Below are 19949 nucleotides of genomic sequence, written 5' to 3'. Positions count from 1 at the left end.
TTTATTTCAGGTGTGAAAGAAGGAAGTAATGAAAAGAACATTCAGTTCTCTCTAGTAAAGACGTCTACCTGGACTGTGGAAAAAAGGTGATACAGCCAGTGTTGGTGCAGGGCTTCAACTGAAAATAGAAGTGTATTTAAAATAATCCCATCACCGCCCACCTCTAATTATGATACAAAGAAGTGTATCTGCGCACATGTGTTTTTGTGTGTGCTCATGATGGATGTAGAGGACATTATGTCATCACCCAGGGTAAACACCGAGTGAGTCATGACTGGCCTTGGGTGGATTTCATTAACGGGCGAACAGCGCCTATCTTTATCTGAACAATCTGAGAGCGAGATGAAGAGACAGACACGGCACAAGAGGGACGAGTGCAACGACACTTGGCGATGATGTCGGGTGAAAGTTGTGCAGAGTTATAAAGATATTAGCAATATGAAAAATGGAGCAATAGAGGGGGAGATGGAGATAACGATAATGAGGAGATGGGAAGGCATCGGCCGTGTTTTGTCTGCATTTTCATAACGCAGAGCTCAGCCCCTCCCTCCATCTCGCATCTCCATGGTGATCTGTGTGTGTGTGTGTGTGTGGGGGGGGGGGGGGATGTGTAGAGGAAAGACGGAGTAAAACTGAGGGAAAATATCAAGGGAAAGAAATAAAGAGTGCATGAGTGCAGAATAGTCAATTTCCCCAAGGTGGAGGTGGTATATTACAGGTTCCCCTCTCTGACTGCAGCTTAGAACAGTGACTGCAGTGGATACACACATTATCACACACACAGGTGCACATGCTGAAGCACAGATCTCTCATCTGCTGCGGTTTCATTTAATCAAACAAGTTCTACAGATATATTAAAACACTTCTCTCTGAGATTAAATATTATTTTCCCCTTATTATTTCTCATTTCTATTCTCGCTCTGCTCTCACTCCGTTTCTTTCTCACATGGCTGCAGGAACACACACACACACACACACATCACCCTCCATATCAGCAATAGGCTGCAAATTGGGAATAAATGCAATGCTGGATGGTACATTGATAACATGCACACGACACACATATGCTTGTTATATTTCCTGAACCTGCATAGTGAGCTGCTTATTGTGTGTTGTACGTTACTTGCAATCTAAGCAAACCTAATTCAGTCAGGAGACTCGAGAAAAGAGTCTTTGGCGATTAGACCCCATTGCGATGTCATCTATTCCAGGAGGGTGGTAACGACATGGTAGATTAGGGAACCTCCCCCAGGGAGTCTAGACGCTGGTGGTATTGATGGTTTTGATGTGAAGAGGAGTGAGCTTTTGATGAGGTCGTCCTGGGCTCTGGATAAGGTGACTGGAGGTGAATGGGGTGGAGGAGGGCGTGACAGTTCCCCCTACAATGACAGCTGACAGGAGCAGAGAGGAGGACAGATTTAAAGTTTGGCAGCAGCAACATGGCTGAATGGCTGAAGGAGACGGTGGCAATGTTTGATTGGGTAACTGAAAGAGGGAACACCCATAATCAGCTGATTGGTGGAGGCGGTGGGAGTGCGATAGAGAGAGAATTGTGGATGGATGGTATCGTTACCCTTTTTTTTTTTTTTTTTTTTTGCATGTTTTCTGGAGGGTTGGGTATCATTTGGGTTTTTTCAAATACTGGTGCCTAAACCAATACTTAAAGAAATACTAACACTTTGCAGATTTTAAAAGAATTCAGTCTGAAATGAAATTATTTTTCTACTTCTTTACAGTGAGATTGATTTGTCAGCGTTTACAATGAACCTGGGAACAAATCCTATAGGGATGTCTTGGTGCCAATCACGTAATTTTTACAAAATCGGAATCAGTAATAAAAGATCGGAGAAATCAAAACCAAAAAAACAGCCAGGTTTTTCATCTATGTTGTTCATTGTTACCTCACTTCCCAATGTATTGTAACCTAGCGTCCTGGGTTTGTCTAGCTGAGTGCAGCTAATGAGCAATAAATGGACAGGAGTCAAGACGACAGGTTCAGCGGCCACCGCTTCTCTCTTTATTCTGAGCAACACAGCCACACCTAACAGCGGAACCTCGCCTACCACAGCCCTACGGCAACTCTGGAAGGACAATTTGTTTACAATTCAGAATTTGTTTACATTTTGTGCTGCTGAACCACCGATAAGCTTTTTGGATACTATTTAAATAAAGAACAAACCTTATGGGACAACTTGGATGCTTTCTTTTTTTTTTCTTTCTTTCTTAATGCTTTTACAAAGTGTCGGAACGGACTTGGTATCGGACTCGGTTTCAAAATAAAGGACTCGGTATAGGATCAGATGCAAAAAAAAAAAAATATGTGATTGGGACATCCCTAAAATCCTAGTTGTCTAGTTGTTAAAAAAGTTTTTTGTGTTTTTAAAGCTTTTGAGACCATAAATAGAGAGATTTTGGATGATGATCAGTGAGTGTGTGCTTGTAAATTATCCCTAAAACTCAGCTGCAGAGATGCAAGTTTGTAAGTGTGTTGAAATTATTTTTGGTTTAAAAAAAAAAAAAAAAAAAAAAAAAAAGGAATGAAATTGAATGAACTTTTCATGCAATCTGTCACCTTGATTCTTATAGCTGATGCATGAATTAGCCTAACTGGATTAGTTTAAAGAGAGAGAGAGAGAGAAACAAATTGGAAAATATCATGACTTTTCACTGACAAAAACCTTTCATATACTAAAACTATGAAGGATAAAAAAGTAAAACTAATAAGCATTTTTGTCTGAAGACTAAAGGCCTTTGCACATTGAGTCCCTTTTTTTCGGATGTGTTCTTTGAATCATTCATTCATTCATTCATCTTCTATCCGCTTCATCCTCTTGAGGGTCGCGGGGGGGCTGGAGCCTATCCCAGCTGACATCGGACGAGAGGCAGGGTACACCCTGGACAGGTCGCCAGACTATCGCAGGGCTGACACATAGAGACAGACAACCATTCACGCTCACATTCACACCTACGGACAATTTAGAGTTATCAATTAACCTAGTCCCCAATCTGCATGTCTTTGGACTGTGGGAGGAAGCCGGAGTGCCTGGAGAGAACCCACGCTGACACGGGGAGAACATGCAAACTCCGCACAGAAGGGCTGCCACGCCCGGGATCGAACTGGCAACCCTCTTGCTGTGAGGTGAGAGTGCTAACCACCACACCACCGTGCCGCCCTTCTTTAAATCAGTCATCCAAAAAAAATTCTTACAGACAGAAACATTCCACATTGATTTGTTTCAAAAATTCGTATGTGACAAAAATGACAAAATGAAAAGACACTTTGCCTCTCTCCACTGGAGTTACCTATCTGGCTGTCACCACTCCATTGCTGTCTTTCATTTGGCACCACAGCTGCATGAAGGGGTGGAGCATTCTATGTGCGGTCCTCATCCTCCTCCTCTTCATCATCATCCACCTCAATATGACTATCTGACTTGTTGAAAGTAGCTGTCTGCGTTATGAAACGATTCTGTGTGCCCTGTCCCTCTGTCTTGTCATAGCTGTGTCTTGCAGTCACATTTTCCTCACTGATTCTTGGTCTAACGTTTCTAAAGGCTCTGACGGAAAACAGACAGAAACAGACAGAAAATTAAACATGTCCTGAAAATTTGAATGATGGACGAATGTTTTGGACCCAGTGTGCAAACATGATTGACACAGCGTGAATGAGTGGGGCAAAACTCTGCAGAGAATGTGAAAGAGGAGAGATGTGTAACCTAACACAACCTGACCCTATATTGATATAAAGGTGTTGTCTAAATCTGTATCTTGCTTGAAAATATATCGATATATTGTACATAGTTGTGATATCGCCCATGGCTCGACAAAAAACTACATGTATGTGAATGTGCAGTAGTTATCCGAGCATAACAGCCTGTCACATTAATTATTCATTATTCATAAACTCATTAATTATAATGAATGTTGTTTGATCATTATATCGTTATCAAAGTACCCAAACTTTGTAAATTAAACTTAGTAAATGACCCCACACTGTGTAGTTGGCTGACACTCGCAGTGTATAGACCTACACACCTGAGTGTGTTCAATGCCAACATGCACAGTTACCATGGTTACCCCCTCAGGGCGCTCCGTAGACATCTGTGGTATCACAGATCATCTACATTTCAGAATGCTGAAGGCAATTAGAATGAACCCGACCACACACACAGATGAGTTAACACACACCTCGCACCACACACACATGTTAGATGAATCACTTTAACAACTCCCTTCCCCAATCAGAAACCAGTCTGGATTAAAACTCATCCGTCAGAAAACGAGGCCGCTCTTCTCACCTCTTAAAAAAACTGACTTCACGGCGATGCGAGGTTTCCATCCAGCAGCTGCAAACTCATTTAAGAAATTCACACACACACTCCCTCTGTCTGGGCCGTATTTGAAGATGAACCCAGTGTATGAGAATAGATCTGAGATATCTTCATCTGGGGAATGAACAAAGTCGATTGTGTGTGTGAGAGAGAGAGAAAGAGAATAAGAGACGGAGGATGATGAGGAGACAGCGAGAGGCAAGTGAGAGGAATGTGAAACAAGGAAGCTGCAATGGGAACATCTGTTCATCTAGTGCAGATACTGCAGTAGATGGTCAAGTGTGTGGTAGTGTGTGTGTGTGCGCATGTGCTTGTATCTGCAGGAAGAAGAATTAGTAATGATCTTTTTTTTTGTCGATCTATCCATTAATAGAAAACAGTGACAAATTTTAAGATGCTCCCTAATACTCCAAGTTTGTTTGTGGTTTTGCCTCCTCATCACATTCCATTTCTTCATCATCCCCCTCCCCCTCCTCCATCTTTCTAACGTTTTAAGGAGTGAACACACTGCAGCTTCCTCTTGGCTGAATTTCGTCTACACAGGGAGACATTTGTCTAAATGTGCTGCTGAAGCCAGCGCTCTCGCTCCTGAGGTGGAAGCAGAGCATGCTGTTAATCACCTCTGAAACAAATACTCCCCATATCAACACACTCATACACACAATCGATACACATTCACAGTTGTAAATCTGAAACACACACACGCTATCTGGTTGGTTTGCGTCCAGCCGTATACCGAACTGTTTGTCTATTCCTGCTGTGCTACAGAGGCTGATTATTGGGCCTGTTTTGTGTCTGTGTGTATGGGTGTGCAGCTGTGGAGCCAGAGCACCAGCGGAGGCCGACGCTAATGACCCCATCCGAGGAGCGAACACCTGTGGGAATGGCCGACCTCAAAAGAGCTGCAGAGGATCATGGGATGGGACCCGCGGTGCCTCAAAGAGACTCAAGGAACCATGGCATTAACTCACAGCACAGCCAATTAGCGGAGTGAGCCACTGGGTTTTGCCTTCCGCACACCAGGTCTGTGTCCAATTGTAATTGCACCGGCTTAACAAGGTTTGTTTAAGCTTGTTTGGATGTCAGTGGAGACGGGGCGGCCGGGCAGCACAGCACAATGAGAAAAACAATGATTAGAGAGCCATGCAGAGGGCATTGTTAGACATTAGTTGTGGTGTGAGACACAAGTTACAACAGGAAGAGAAGAAAGACGAAAAGAGGAAGGGTAAAAGTTAGCCTATGCTAATTTATTTAGCATATGAAGTAGACTACATTTCTCTTCATTATGATTGTAGGTGAAGTTTTATTATCTTTGACAAACCTCATGTCACCCTGTGTCAGCGTGGGTTTTCTCCAGGTACTCCAGCTTCCTCCCACAGTCCAAAGACATGCAGGTTAATTGGTGACTCTAAATTGCCCATAGGCGTGAATGTGAGTGTGAATGGTTGTCTGTCTCTATGTGTCAGCCCTGTGATAGTCTGGCGACCTGTCCAGGGTGTAGAGCTGCTCCTCCTTTGCTGCTCCGAAAGGGGTCAGGCATCTGATCAGGATTCCTCCTGGGAATCCTCCGGTGTTCTGGGCACATTCAACCTGTAGGAGGCCCCAGGGCAGACCCAGAACACGTTGGAGGGATTAAATGTCTTGTCTGGCCTGGGAACGCCTTGGGATCCCCCAGGAGGAGCTGAAAAGCATTGCTCGGGGAGAAAAGCGTCTGGGGTACTTTGCACTTTGCAGCCTGCTGCACCCACGACCTTGGATGATGGTCTTGAATGAGCAGTTGAAAATGAAATGGAAAAAATGGTACATGAGAGAGACGAATAAAGGTGGTGATTTCTTACCTCTAAGGCGGTCAAGTCCCAATGTGTCCATTCCTCAATTATTTATACTCCTTTAGTCTCTAAGGGAACACTGGACAAAAGAATCAAAACTGTTAAACAGTGATGTTGTGTCAGGAGGCCAGGTGCCATAAAACAAGCATCATAACTCTCTCTATCTGTCTCTCTGATACGCTGTTTGTCAGAGCTAGATGAAATGAAAGTAATATTCATACTGGTTTAAAGAAAACAATTAAAAGTTTGAAGAGCAAGTTTCATGTGAAAGGAGTTAAAGGCCTGTCCCATGTATACGCCATTTGAGCTCAGTGATTGAAGCAAATAAAAGCCTGGGCCATAGGTTAAATTTTTACAGTAAATACATTCAGGGCCGCCCCCCCCCCCTAAATGCAGAACACACGCTGTGCATAGGGCCACATCTTCCATAGGGGGCCACATTTTGCGCGAGGAGACGCATTTGCGCATATGCACAATGGATGCGGCCCCAGAGAGGGGAGAGGGAGAAATACAGCTAAATAAGATGAAAATAGAAAAAAAATGTCTCTGTCTTTTATTTCTGTTTTCAGTGTTTAATTAAGGTGTGAGAGGCGGAGGGCGGTGGGAGATCAGACGCCTCCAGAGAGGGGAGAGGGAGAAATATAACAAAATAAGATTAAATAGGAAAAACCTGTCTCCCTCTTTCATTTTATTTTCAGTGTTTAATCAAGGGTGGGGGATTGAGGTGGTGGAAGTTACTTTCTTTTGATGAGTAATTGATGGCTATTTGTGACTCAGATTTGTTTATTTATTTATTTCAGTTTGAAGTTATTTTTATTTAATATTTATTTATTTATTTATTTATTTCAGGTTAATTTTTTTATTTTATTTGACTCATACAGCTTAGGGCCCCAATTTGGTCAGGGGCAGCCTTGAATACATTTAACAATTTTTTCAAGTCAATACATTTTTAATAATAGCAGCTGTACAGTATTCAGTACCTGTTCAATACTGATATTATTTACTAAGAGCTATTAATACCTTTAACATTGCAATTCATCATTAATCTGGAAAATAGCCTTAAATCTAAGCCATAATAATTCAGTTCAATTCAGTTTTATTTATAAAGCCCAATATCACAAATCACAGTTTGCCTCAGAGGGCTTTACAGCATACAACATCCCTCTGTCCTTTGGACCCTCGCAGCGGATAAGGAAAAACTCCCTAAAATAACCTTTAACAGGGAAAGAAATGATGGTAGACCCCTCAGGAAGAGCAACTGAGGAGGGATCCCTCTTCCAGGTCGGACAGACGTGCAATAAATTCATGTGAACAGAACAGATCAACATGATAAATTTAGTAATTCAGATGTCTAAATGATATATAAAGAGAGACAGAGAGAGATGCAGGGCAGGCGGTGATGATAGTAGCTACAATAACATTAGTTTTAGTAATAATATAATGGTATTTATTAATATTAATATCCTCCTGAGACCCTGTGTCCTCATGAGGACATCACATTTTGGGTTTACTTGACCTTATACTTCATTTTATTTAACTCAGACCTGTTGTCCTCGTCCGTGGACACTTTTTGTGCCTATCTAGTGGTAGTAAGAGCACAATACACTTACGTAACATGGCAGCCATCTCAGCCAAGTCAGCCTGCGGCCCATCCCGACATAAAACTGGACGAGGTCCAAAACCTGATCACATTTTGACCAATTTTAGCAACAGTAACAAGCCAAGACACTGTTAATAAGGAAGTACTCATTTGAAGACATTGGGACTTTATTACAGTTGACAGTGTTTAGTTTTTTTTTTTTTTTACCTATTGGGTCCTGCTGATGCCAGATAGCTCAGAGAACTTAAGCATACCAAACAAAAGTTTGGGTTTCAGGAGGATATATGATAATCATATGTGTATAATAATAGTAGAAACATCAGGCAGAGGTCGGGTTTAAGCCCCCAGTGTCCTCAAACCCAAAAAACCCCTGTCATTCAGCATCAGATCATTAAAATGAACTATTCTCTGTTTCCATTATATTTCTACGGCGACTGAAACAGCAGTTAGATAATGGCACTTTATCCTTCAACTCAAATAAATAGAAGAACTCTTTAAGGACTGTTCTAAGCTCCTCTCGGCAGCCTTACAAGATGTAGGGGCAAAGCTACGTTGTTTCACTGTAGGGTGAAAGATTGAGTTTCTCTTTAGGCATCATTTTCTAAATCAGGTCTTGCCGACTAAGGAAGGGCAGACGGACTCCAAGAAAGGCAGGACCGCAGTGTCCTTGAAGCACCTTCCCAGCCAGCCAGTTCAAAATAGAAAGAAACATCCTGCTCAATCTTTCCCTCTTTCCAAACTCCCTGTTTGTCTGTATTGCCCTCTTTTCATTCCCTGCTCTATTCTCTATTGTTATTCTGTAGCTGCTGCTCTCCTTGTCTTATCTCTCTCTCAGCTCATCACCTCCCAATTTGTCTCCCTTTCTCCCCTCATTCGGCCTTTACTCTTTTTCTGTCTTGAACCCTTTCTTCAAACGCCCCCCTCTTCTCGGTTCTCCTCCCTCCATCCTCCTCTACCACCGACGTGGCAGAGGGAGCAGCAGAGAGGGAGGAGGGCTACTTCTGGAGATTGTGTTGAATAATATATGCCTGTTAGAGCAGAGCTGAGGAGGCTGACATGGATGGAGGAGAGACTATTGAGCTGGATATAGAGTTTTGATAGCGTGTGAATATGGAGCATTTATTATCATGAGATATGAGCAGGCAGCTCAGCTACAGAGTGGAAATATGATATTCAATAAATCTGCTGGACTCACACAAGTGTAGCAGCACGTGTTCGTTTAAAGATGCGCAAGTGTTCTTAATTTGCACACAGACCACATCCATCAACAGTTACTGGTCAGTGCATTGTGTTAATGGTTAAACCTCACTCACATACATGTGGTGGAGTGTTGACCTTACTCTAATCTGACATATGAAGACGCAGTGAGTGTGTGTGCGTGTGGTCCGCACCAGCAGGTTCAGCTCTGGCAGATACAAGGGGTCACTCCTGCCCTGTAGCCCAGTGACCCCATCACACAATGTTGAATTATGGGTAGTGGCACTCAGGTCTCACAGCTGTCTCTCTGCTTAGGGCGCAGTGATAATGAGTCATCTCTCTCTCACGCACACACACGCACACACAGAAACTCCCACACTCACAAAGCGGCTGGACTGCAGGGTAGCTGACATTTAGCAGTGGAGGAAAAAGCAGTGAGTGTGAGCTTGAAAGAACAACAGAGCTGCAGCCATGATGGCATCAAACACGTCGGTGTACCGCAGAGTGAAAGCACAGCAAGTAGTGGATGCACTTACAGCATTTACACTGTACGAACTGCACCTGCTTGTTAGTCTGCCAAACAAAAACTGACTTTGTTTTATGTTATTTTAACATGATTGGTTGTCAGCTGACCATTCGCCAATCTGCACCCCCTGTGTCCGCAGTTAATAATGGTAACAGTGGCTGATGTACCACTCAAAGTTCTTAAATTTTTAAGCAACTGGTCCTTGAAGCAGAGAACGACAAGTTGGTGTTACAGATTTTCGTAGGAATAGCTGGCTGGAGAATTAAGCTAACGTTAGCTCCATGAGTTTTTTGAAAAATGCTAGCAGAAGGGTCTTAAAGGGATAGTTCAGATTTTTTAAAGTGGTGCTGTAACGGGTACGTATCCATAGACAGTGCATTTCACACAGTAGATGTCAGTCAGCACATCCCAATTTTTGAGAAGCAGGCTGGAGATTGACACGGAAGCTAAGCAATGTACTGCTGTGGAGCGGTTAGCAGCAAAACATATTTCATCCTCCAAAACAAAGTCCCATCTAAATAATCTATATCAGTTTACCAACCCAGTCTCACTCGGAAGTTGACGAAATCTGGCGCTTGGCAGTGACTTGCGGCGTCAGACACTGACAAAAAAAGCTGTCCTTTAATGTTGGCATGATATGTGGCCTGTAGCCGTTGTAGTTTACCGGCATCTGGTGGCATCAGGGAGAAACACAGCAGGACAATAACGAAAGTTAAGGCGGCGAAAATCTGGTGGATGGGTCCAACAAACCCCATTCTCAGAACCCATCGGCTGTATTCGGCCTCTGACTTCCGGCAGGCGGCCTCTGGGGCCCCTGATTTTTTTGGCAATCCAGTTTGATTTAAGCGGAGGAGGCAAATTTCCATTTCCGACTTCCAATTATATGTAAGTAAATATGCTGAACCATTGCGATGGATTCAGAGTTTGCACTGACGCCAATTATGTTCCGCCTCGTTAGTTCACCGAACGGACCATTTAACCTGGCAACAACTGCAGCCGGCTCAAACGTGATTGGTCAACATCACGTGGACTACAAACAGCCTACAACCGGAAACCAGGGCTCTTCCGCTCTTCTTCTGGAGGCAAGATCTCCGGGGTTTGCCTACAGACTCTACATTCACTGAATGTAGAGTCTGTATATAGAGACTAAACAAACCCTGAACCTCACCCGGGAGAGTGGTGTTTGTGTCCCGTAAGACTATAAAGCCAAACCCTGTTCTTTTTCCCGAAATGCAACCACATGCTTTGTTGTTGAAGGAAGAAACAAGTCAATTCGCAGTGTTGTACCAATGTAGTGCATTTATTTTGAAAGAAGACGATGCATGTAACAGGCAGAGCTTGACACAGTGTCCCAGAACATCAGCAACCAATGCACCCAGGGTACCTCGCACATTGTATGTGGACCTGGAAAGTCCATGACCAAACGTTGATATGCGACACTGCTTTACCTTTATGTCAGACAGCACGTTCTGTCAGGGAAGCTGGGTGGAGGCATTATATAAATAACAATATATACATTTTTATGTACTTTGGCATCATGTCAAAGTAAAGAGAAAATGGTGTCTATGATTTATTTGCAAAAACAAAGTGTAGTCACCTTTAATGCAGTGGTCCAACAGGTTGCCAGATATTATAAAAGAGGTTGTCATTACCCTTTGATGTAGCACTTAGGTGTCCCATGGCAGAAACCATAAATGTTTCACTCTACCTTTGTGTGACTGAGGGAGGTTTCTGTTTGATCCACTAACCATTAAAGTCAGCTGTCCAGCAGAGAAAGAGAAATGCCCCATGGGTCAGTCCAGGAAAAACAAGCCTGGTTCTGTTGTAACTGTTGTGGAAAATAGAGAAACTCTTTGGCAATGTTTTTCCAGCACCTGGATATTAACATTGCCAGATACGATGATAGAAAGTTCCTACTTTTCTTTCTGCTTAGCCCTCCTATTGTCTTTGGGTCAATTTGACCTGGGAGGACAAAATGTTTTGCTGCTTATCTTACGTATGCTTCACATGTGTTCCAAGAGAAGATAGTTTAACCAATGGGTTTGGCGGGTGTGATGATATCTTGGGTGATGTTGCTCAAATGAAAATGTCCCCAAATGCAATATGAAGCAGGATAGAGATGTTAACTGTGAACTAACACTTTTAATCCCAACTAATTATTTGTAATGAGTATTACAACCCAACTCTTAGGCAGCAACAGTGATGGGAGAAGAGACGAGATGAGACGAGTGTGCAAATAGTTAGGGAAGAGGGATATTCTGTTGGAAGGTGGTGAGCTTTTATATCATGAAGTCCACCAGGCCCGGGTGTGGCTCATCAAGTTAATGATGACCCTCTGCCTTGACCCGCATCCTATAACAGAACGAAAGAACAGTCAGGAAAACAGGCACACCCATTGGAGTGGAGGGGTTGTCACATGAGCTCTTGGCCTTGGAAGTAACCCTGAATTTCTGCTGTAACATTTGCCAGGAGGCTAGCTGCCAGAGATGCTAACAATCACAGCTCACATTTGAGCCGATAAATTTGTGGTTTAATGCGTTCTTTACACTTTTGCTTGTGTTTCTTGTTTTGTAAAGGCTAAAAAGACACCACTCTCCAATGTCTTTATGGAGTTTCTCTTATCACAGCTCCATGCACATTGCCTCAGCATGTGGAGATATCCAGTGCTTGACAGAGAAGCTGCTATTGCTAAGCTATGATTGGACAATCGTTGTTCAGGAAGGGTGGCAAGCGAACTGTGAGATATTGTCTTAATATCTTTTTGCTCAACCCGGTCTAACTCTGAAGTCATCAAAATCAAGTGCTTGGGCAGTGCCTTCCGTTGTCAGACAAAGACGAATAAGCCGTCCTTTCACGTCGGCATAATACGCAGCCAGTTGGCAGCATCGGGGAACGAAAGTTAAGGTAGCGAAAGTCTAAGGCTGGAATTCCACTGGATGCGTGTCCGTTGTGGAATGGCTGCGCTTGTTATCTGCTGCGTGCTCCGCCGTCCGTCAACACCCATCGGCTGCATTTGCTGCGCAGAGCGGTGCAGCTCTGCCGGACAGCGGGAGTCACGAGGACCCACGAGATCTTGTGAATTCATGCATAATCGTGCAATATAACAAGATGTAGTTTCTATAAACAGAACCACAAAACCAGAGGAGTAGTAGGAAGACATCTGGGTGCACCTCCATGATTAACATCTCCTCGTCCATGGTGTCGACTAGAATTGAAACGTATCGGCTCCGCTGCTGTTCTGGAGCGCAGATGCAACCCACACTCTTCCAATTCCACTCTTCCGGTGCCTGTTGGGCTCTTCCAACAGGCACCGATTTTCAACTGGGAGGCTGGTGTTCACTTCCTGTAAGATTGTAAAGCCAAACCCAGTTCTTTTTGCCTAAACCCAACCATGTGTGTGTGTGGGCATCTCACTTTTTATTCTTTTCATTTTTCAAGAGCAACAAAGATGTCTGTCACAAGCAGCGACACTACTGCAATGGACATATGAGAGCACAAGGCTGAATTTGATCATGCCTTTGAATTGTCTACCAGAGGGTGTGTTTGTAGCACAAACATGGCCTGTTATTACCTACATGCTATTTTAAAAGGCTCAGTCTGTCAGTGAATAAGTGAACACCTAATATAAAGCACTGCACTGACACACACAGATGAGAATGCGTGGTTTTGTGCACTAACACACACACACCATACACACATGCAGTGCAGCTGACATAAATAGACTACTATCTATGGCAAATAACATGGCCATCTGCTGAATATTTGATCAGACACCAGCACAGGCTTAATAATTCAGCAGCCGGCCTTTACATGACTCCATGTGCCTCTTCCTTTGGAAACCTTTGGAAGCAAATGGGGGATGGTAGGGATGGAATTCCCTAAATGATATTAAACGCCAACGTGGCTCCAAGACCCCCTCAAGTCATGGCATCTGTGGAAAATGTCACATGCCTAGGAAAGATCCAATAGCTGTGTGAATCTGACATCATTATGTTTGACAGACATGCCCTGTGTGACCTGTACCACCGACTTTGCAGTGGTGAGGATGGTGAGCTGCAGCTATATGTGGCTGTTTCACTACCTATTGATCGCCTCCATGATGTAAAGCAGTTAGCCTACAGAGCACATTGCATGGTCAGGTTGGAGACAACACTTTAAGTGTAACAGTAAAAGTGTGGTTCACCACTCACCCCTGTGTATTTTCTCTCATTTTTAGTCAAAATCCTTTTTAAAAAACCTTTGTTAAAATACCTGACATTTATTTGACACAATCAATTCTTTACAATTTAGAAAAATGTTTGTGTTTTTGACTAAATTATGGATATTAAAAAAAACTCCCTTCTGTAAAATGATCCCTGTCGCCATCACTGCAAACCACGATTATGTTATATTTGCATATTATTATGCAGCGGATATGTTCAACAATGCAATGGTTACATGTGGCTAGGTTTAGACACAAAGACCATTTGGTTATGGTGAGAAAAAGATCATGTTTTGACTTGAAATACCCAGTTATGCAGTCACTGTCCTGGCAGAAAAAGCAGTGTTATTGGTGAAAAAAATTATTTTTGTCTTACTATCTCACCAGGAATACTAGTGTTGTCTCGGTAAAACACAACCGCTCTTTGCGCCACTACCTGGTAAGAAACACAGTGATCTCTCGTGAAAAAACAACCACTTTTCATGCCACTTTCCCAGCAGAAAAAGCTATAATATCTCGCCAAAAACGACCCGGTCTCACTCCAAAGTCATTAAAATCTGGTGCTTCGGCAGTGACTTCCAGCGTCACTCCCCCAGAAACAAGCCATCCTGTAACATCAGCATGATACACAGCTGGTTGCCCATATAGTTTATCATCGAACACTGACTTTCGCCTGGCAGAGCGGTGTTCACGTCCTGTAATATTATAAAACCAAACCCTGACTAAGCCCTAACCTAACTACGAGCTTTGGTTGTTGAAGGGTGGGGGGGGAGTCATGGACGTAGTGCATTTATTTTGAAAGAGACTGTATGTAAACGTTAAATTTCCTGTAAAAACAGAAGCGTATTTTAAAAGACAATGCATGTAACAGGCAGAACTTGACAAAGTGTCCCACAACGTCAAAACCCAACTCACCCAGGGTACCTTTCCCATCGCATTTGGACGTGGAAAGTCCATGACCAAATGCCGATATATGACGAGGTTGGAGTGAGAATGTCTTGGCAAGAAAAGCAGCACTAACTCGGTAAAAAAACCAACCACTTTTCATGCCACTATACTGGCAACAAAAACTGTGGTATCTTCTCAAAAAACAGCCACTTTTCCGGCTTAAAAAGCAGCAGGAAAAACAGGAACTGGTCCCAAAAAGACCTCGCAATTGGTGCCTAAAAGACTGCTGGAAACACATGAACCAATTTTGTTTGTTGTTTTGACAGCTGTCTACATAATGTCTTATAATGAGGTGCTGCTCACTGGCGATACACATGATTGTAGAAAGTAAGTGTCACACACTGGCTCCATATGCATTTCTTTTCTTTTAATGACGTTTCAGCCTTTGGGCCTTCTTCAAGATCAACAAACATATTGAGACACATGCACTGATCTGTTATATGGACTACACCTTTGTCACACAGCTGATGATGATTAGGTATATGGAGCCAGAGTGTGTGAGTGTGTTGCTTTCCAAAGTCATATTATATCACTTTAGAAATGTTGATATGATACTTTTGAAATATGCAACAGTGCCCTCATTTTCTTTTGTCAGCTGGGATGCTAAAATACATGCCTTTATGAATATGAATCATCCACTGACTTTTTAACAGTTTAATATCAGATATGGAGAAATATAACAATAACAATAAAACCAATATAACTAAAAAGTACATGAAATATTCAGTAAGTACTATGCATTGTTGTATACAAAGTAGTATGGGGTATTGTGGGCACATTAGTGATAATCCTCGTGTCATGCTTGGACCCGTGGATCACGGGGTCGGCTGCTGGATGGACGACGTCCGGTCAGCTCGGTGCCTCCCGGCCGGTCGAGGGCGATCAGGAAACAAACCGGATGAATAATAGACCGTGTCGGCGGTCACATGTCGTGCAGCGGGCTCCTGAATGATTTAAAGCTTTTTACATCATCAGCCTCACCCTCCCTCCCTCCCTCCCTCCTCCATTTCCTCCTCCTCCTCCTCCCCCTCCCTCCCCGCGCTGTCTCCCGCTGATGCACCGCGCAGCCCGGAGATGCTGCTGCTGATGCTGGTGACCGACTGCAGCATCCGACATGGGCATCCTTTAATCCGGCCGTGCCACAGTGAGTGTTTTTCCTCCACTTTTCTCCTCCTCTCATCCCGCTCGTAATCTCAGCCCTCCACCCTTCTCTGCTACTGACTCCCCTTCCTCACTCCTCCTCCTCCTCCCTTTTTTGTTGTCTTTCCTTTGTGCAGTTTTTTTTTTCACGCGCGATGGCGCATAACGCGGCGGAAACCGCGCGTCCTCGCAGACAGAGGTGATGCTCGGTGAGTCCGGCGGGGCGGACGGAAATGTCTGGTCCCTTCCTGTATGCGCAGCTCACCTTAACGGTGCGCGTCTTTGCGTGAGGAAGAGGAAGGCAGAGAGAGTTTAGGGCGGGTGTCGCTTCTCCCACCGGACTAGAGCTGCAGCAGGCTCCGTTTGGAGGGTCGGGAAGAGTGCAGGAGGAGACAGAGGGGCGGCTGGGACGCGACTCACAGAGGGTGGGACGTGTAATTAAGTGGTTTTGCAGGTGAGAGCATGTGTGGTTATTGTTCCTGTGGACTGTGTCTAGGTGTGTCAGAGGGAGAGGAGGGGAGGATGGTGAAACTTACTGTCTTTGTGCTCAGGGAAGAGAGATCTTCCATGAGGTGTAGAGTTTATTGTGCTGCTGTTGGTCCTCATGATACTAAAATAAGATTAGTGCAAAGGCTGAATCTGTATCTGATGTGATGACAGATTTTATTATGGCACACATTGCTCTATCTATCCATCTCTGGCCCCACACAAACAGTGAGGCAACATACTGTGCTGCTGGATGTGTTTGTGTGTCTCTGTGAGGACAAGAGCACTCAGACGCTGAAAGCCTCAAGCTGTGGAACTGGGCTAATCCCTAATGACATGGCCAGCTCTCTCTCTCTCTCCTGCCTCTCTTTTTCTCTCTATCTGCCATAAGGTCTTGTCTCTCTGTCTCCCCCCCCCCCCCCCTCCTCCTTAATTATTTTTTTTTTCCTCCCCATCTCTCATACCCAGTTGTGATGACGTGCTGTCCGTGGTGCTGAAAACAGTCATCAGCAGATCACTGGCTAATGTGCTCAAGCTTTATGGTGCTGTCAGCGCTCAACAGGTGCCTATTACTTACCATAAGAGACAGCTGCACAGGAATAAAGGAGGTTGGTTAGATGGAGGTTGTGTTTGCAGGCTGGAGCTGTGGGGTTTTGTCGGAAAGCAGCATATTTATGACACAGAACGGGACTCCATTGTGAGAGGAGAATTACTGTAATAGAACAAAAAATGAAACAGTGGGATACGTTTTAAAGCACAGTAGGTAATTCAGATCTGTTAAGACATGCTGGGTCAACTAGTACCAGAAAACTCAGGAAATAACTGAGAAAACTTTAGGGATTAAGATTAAATCCTTCAAAATACAATAGGACTAAACACAAAATCCATAAGCTGGACATACAGTGTGATGGACAGTGGAACGAAACAGTTGCCCCAGGATTTTGCAGGCTTTTTTGGGGTATTGTCGCAGCCTAAAATGCCTGATTTTACAGCAGCTTTTCTAAAAAATTGGAGTCTTGACCTTCCGCTAGGCCCCGCCCCTTTGTGATGGTCCGACAAACAAGCTGTCACAGTAAGCATGGAGCCCACACTGTGACTAGCTGCACTCCCTGAAGAGATATGATCATATTTTTGGAGAAATGAAACAGTGATTCCAGAGAGAAGCAGACAGAGGGGTCTACAGTCTGTGTTTGAAGGATATATCCAGGATGTCAAACTGACTCAGCAGCAACAACAGGTTAAAAAGACAAAGATAGTTAGAAGCTAGTGTTGTTGTCGGACCCTGGTCTGAGCCGGCCTGATGCTATGTTATGATTGGCCAGTCTGTGTCTGTTAGTGTCGTATAAATCACAAATTGTCTAGCACTACCTAAACCTAACTCACCTTGATTCTTTGCAGAGCATCTGGATAAAACAGCCTCTGTCATGGTGATCTGTCATGTTAGTTGTCAGTGCATTTTAGCCATTTACTTGTGTTTGGTGGCAGAGAAGTGTCTGTAAAATCAGTGACTTTTGTTTGTGTCCAACCACAGCACTGCATGTGGTTTACAGCTTTCCTGTAGAACATCAGGAAGTTGCCTTGCACAGTCTGTAACCGTTATTTTTGTCGGTAAATGTGAGAAATTTACGCATTTTATGTCTGAAATTTCACAAGCAGAAACAAGGAAGTGAGTGTGGCAGGGGGCTGCTATATGTGGTGAAACTCACAGGAACCTACAGTGATTGGTTGCAGTGATTGAACAGACACGCAAGGTCGCACAGAGCTCACGAGGGTGGGTTGAATTTGCATTAATTGTTGCGATCGCGTCCTGGAGGGGCTGACAGAGACAAATGCGGTTTTAGCCAGAACAGTGGAGGAAGAAGAAAAACATGATGATGGTGATGATGGGAGGGTGAAAACAACAACAACAACAACAACAACAATAAGAAGAACCAGAGAATTATGTAACCGACCAATTTAGCTACTGCAGTTTGTCTTCCTGCATATCCCTCACACTCACACACACACACACACACCCTCAAGACTTCCAGGTCTCACATCAGACAACTTGGAGTCACACAGGGCCACACCACCGGAGCAGCTTGAGGTGCAGTGACTTGCCCCGTGCTCCAGGGCACCTCAGCAGTGACAGTGGGCACAAATAGCCTGACCGTCTCTTCACTAGGACATTACAGTGACAGTTTTTGTTATTGTTTACTTCAGCTGAATATTTTTTCACTTTGAGGAGGTGTTATTTTTGTGATTCAGTGTCTGAAAGAGTTTCTGAATCCGCAAGAAAAAACACAATCTTTTTAAAAGTTATTATCTTCTGGGCATTTTCTGCCTTTATGGGGTAATAATGGTGGAGAGGCAAGAGGAAATGAGGGAGAAAGCTGTAGTCTTTATCAGCCTTTAAGCCCCAGCAGCATTCTAAAAAAATTCAATCTTTTTTTAAAACTATTTCCAACACATATACAAACAAAAAGTGTTCTCCCAGAGTGATAAAGTCTATTTAACCCTTTGAAAACTGAGCAAATTGGCTTGATGTCTTACAAAAACATGGGAAGAAGGCAATGAGCAACAGAGGAAGAAATTACCTAAAAAAAAATTCCAAGAAATTAGTAAAAAGAGAAAATCAAAAAATAGAAAATTAGTTTAAAAAAAGGTAAAAAAAAAAAAAAAAAAGTTTAAAAATTCTAATAATTCACCATAATTTTGAATATGTAATAATAATAAATTTAAATATTAAATAATATATATTTTCTTGTTAGCTTTGTCTTTTTCCCGTTTTATTTTTATATAATTTTCTAAAATTTTTAATTTTATCTTTTTTTTTTTTTTTTGTATTCTGTGGGACATGTCTTACCAAGCTGCTCATTGCCTTTTTCCCCATGTTTCTAAGAGGAAACGCACCAATTAGCTCAGGGTTCAAAGGCTACAGTACTTGCGAAAGGCGTCTGAAAGCAGGACAAGAAAAATTATGTTGCTCCAGGTTTCAAAGGGTTAACTTTATGTAACTGCTGAAAAGTGGCCACTGTACATAAACTGAGTTTCTGTTCAGCAATGTAAGTCTCAACATTAGCTAACATTAGCCACCCTTAGATAACTGGTAATACCAGATCAAGTCAGGCTGTAGATCTAGAAGCTGAGTGTAACAGGGGTGCATTTTTAATTCTTATGAATTCAGTTTTTAATTTGTAAAAAAAAATGATATGCTATCTCTTCTTTCAGAAGTGAGAAAGCCTCGCTTTAAGTAATCACTGTTTGTTTTTTGGCCACTTGGGGGCAGCGAAAACAAGATGGACATACAAATATTGTTTAAGTTTATATATGTAACAGTTTCTTCTTTAAACGTCCAGCAGTAAGGAAGCAACATTAGCATTCCTTTGGAGTCCTGCTTGTGTCCACCTGGTGAGTGTAAGTCCAATATTCATTATCTTTTAGTTCTGCTTTTGGTCTTTACCAACTCCTGAGGGAAATATCTGCCCATTTAGCTGCTAATTGCTCCGCTATGCTCAACATCTATTCGCTAACTGTGTTTATCTGCTGTTTGGTGCTGAGCAGATGTTGGCATACAGTCGGTTTGTAGAGCTATTTCTCTAAAAACAGCTGCCTGGTGCAGCAAGAAAATGGTGCTTTGAGAGCAAGTGGAGTGAAACAGTGGGCCGGACTGCTGAACAGTGAGCTGCAACTTCTCTGGAAAGGATTTTCT

At 43.2% G+C, this 19949-nt stretch overlaps 1 protein-coding gene across 3 annotated transcripts in view; it reads left to right on the top strand.

Annotated features, from left to right (window-relative positions):
- Positions 1-19949, top strand: part of slc7a14a (solute carrier family 7 member 14a) — a 102407-nt gene that overhangs the window by 42192 nt on the left and 40266 nt on the right. Inside the window, exon 3 of one of the 3 annotated variants that reach the window (XM_049597194.1) lies at positions 5147-5354. The gene's annotated coding sequence lies outside the window, so the exon portion shown is untranslated. The other 2 variants (XM_049597192.1, XM_049597193.1) reach the window with 2 other exon arrangements.

This window comes from Epinephelus fuscoguttatus, linkage group LG14 (assembly GCF_011397635.1).
Source record: "Epinephelus fuscoguttatus linkage group LG14, E.fuscoguttatus.final_Chr_v1".
Lineage (NCBI taxonomy): Eukaryota > Metazoa > Chordata > Actinopteri > Perciformes > Serranidae > Epinephelus > Epinephelus fuscoguttatus.
Note: the sequence above shows the minus strand (reverse complement) of the source record. Positions and strands in the feature narration are given on the sequence as shown.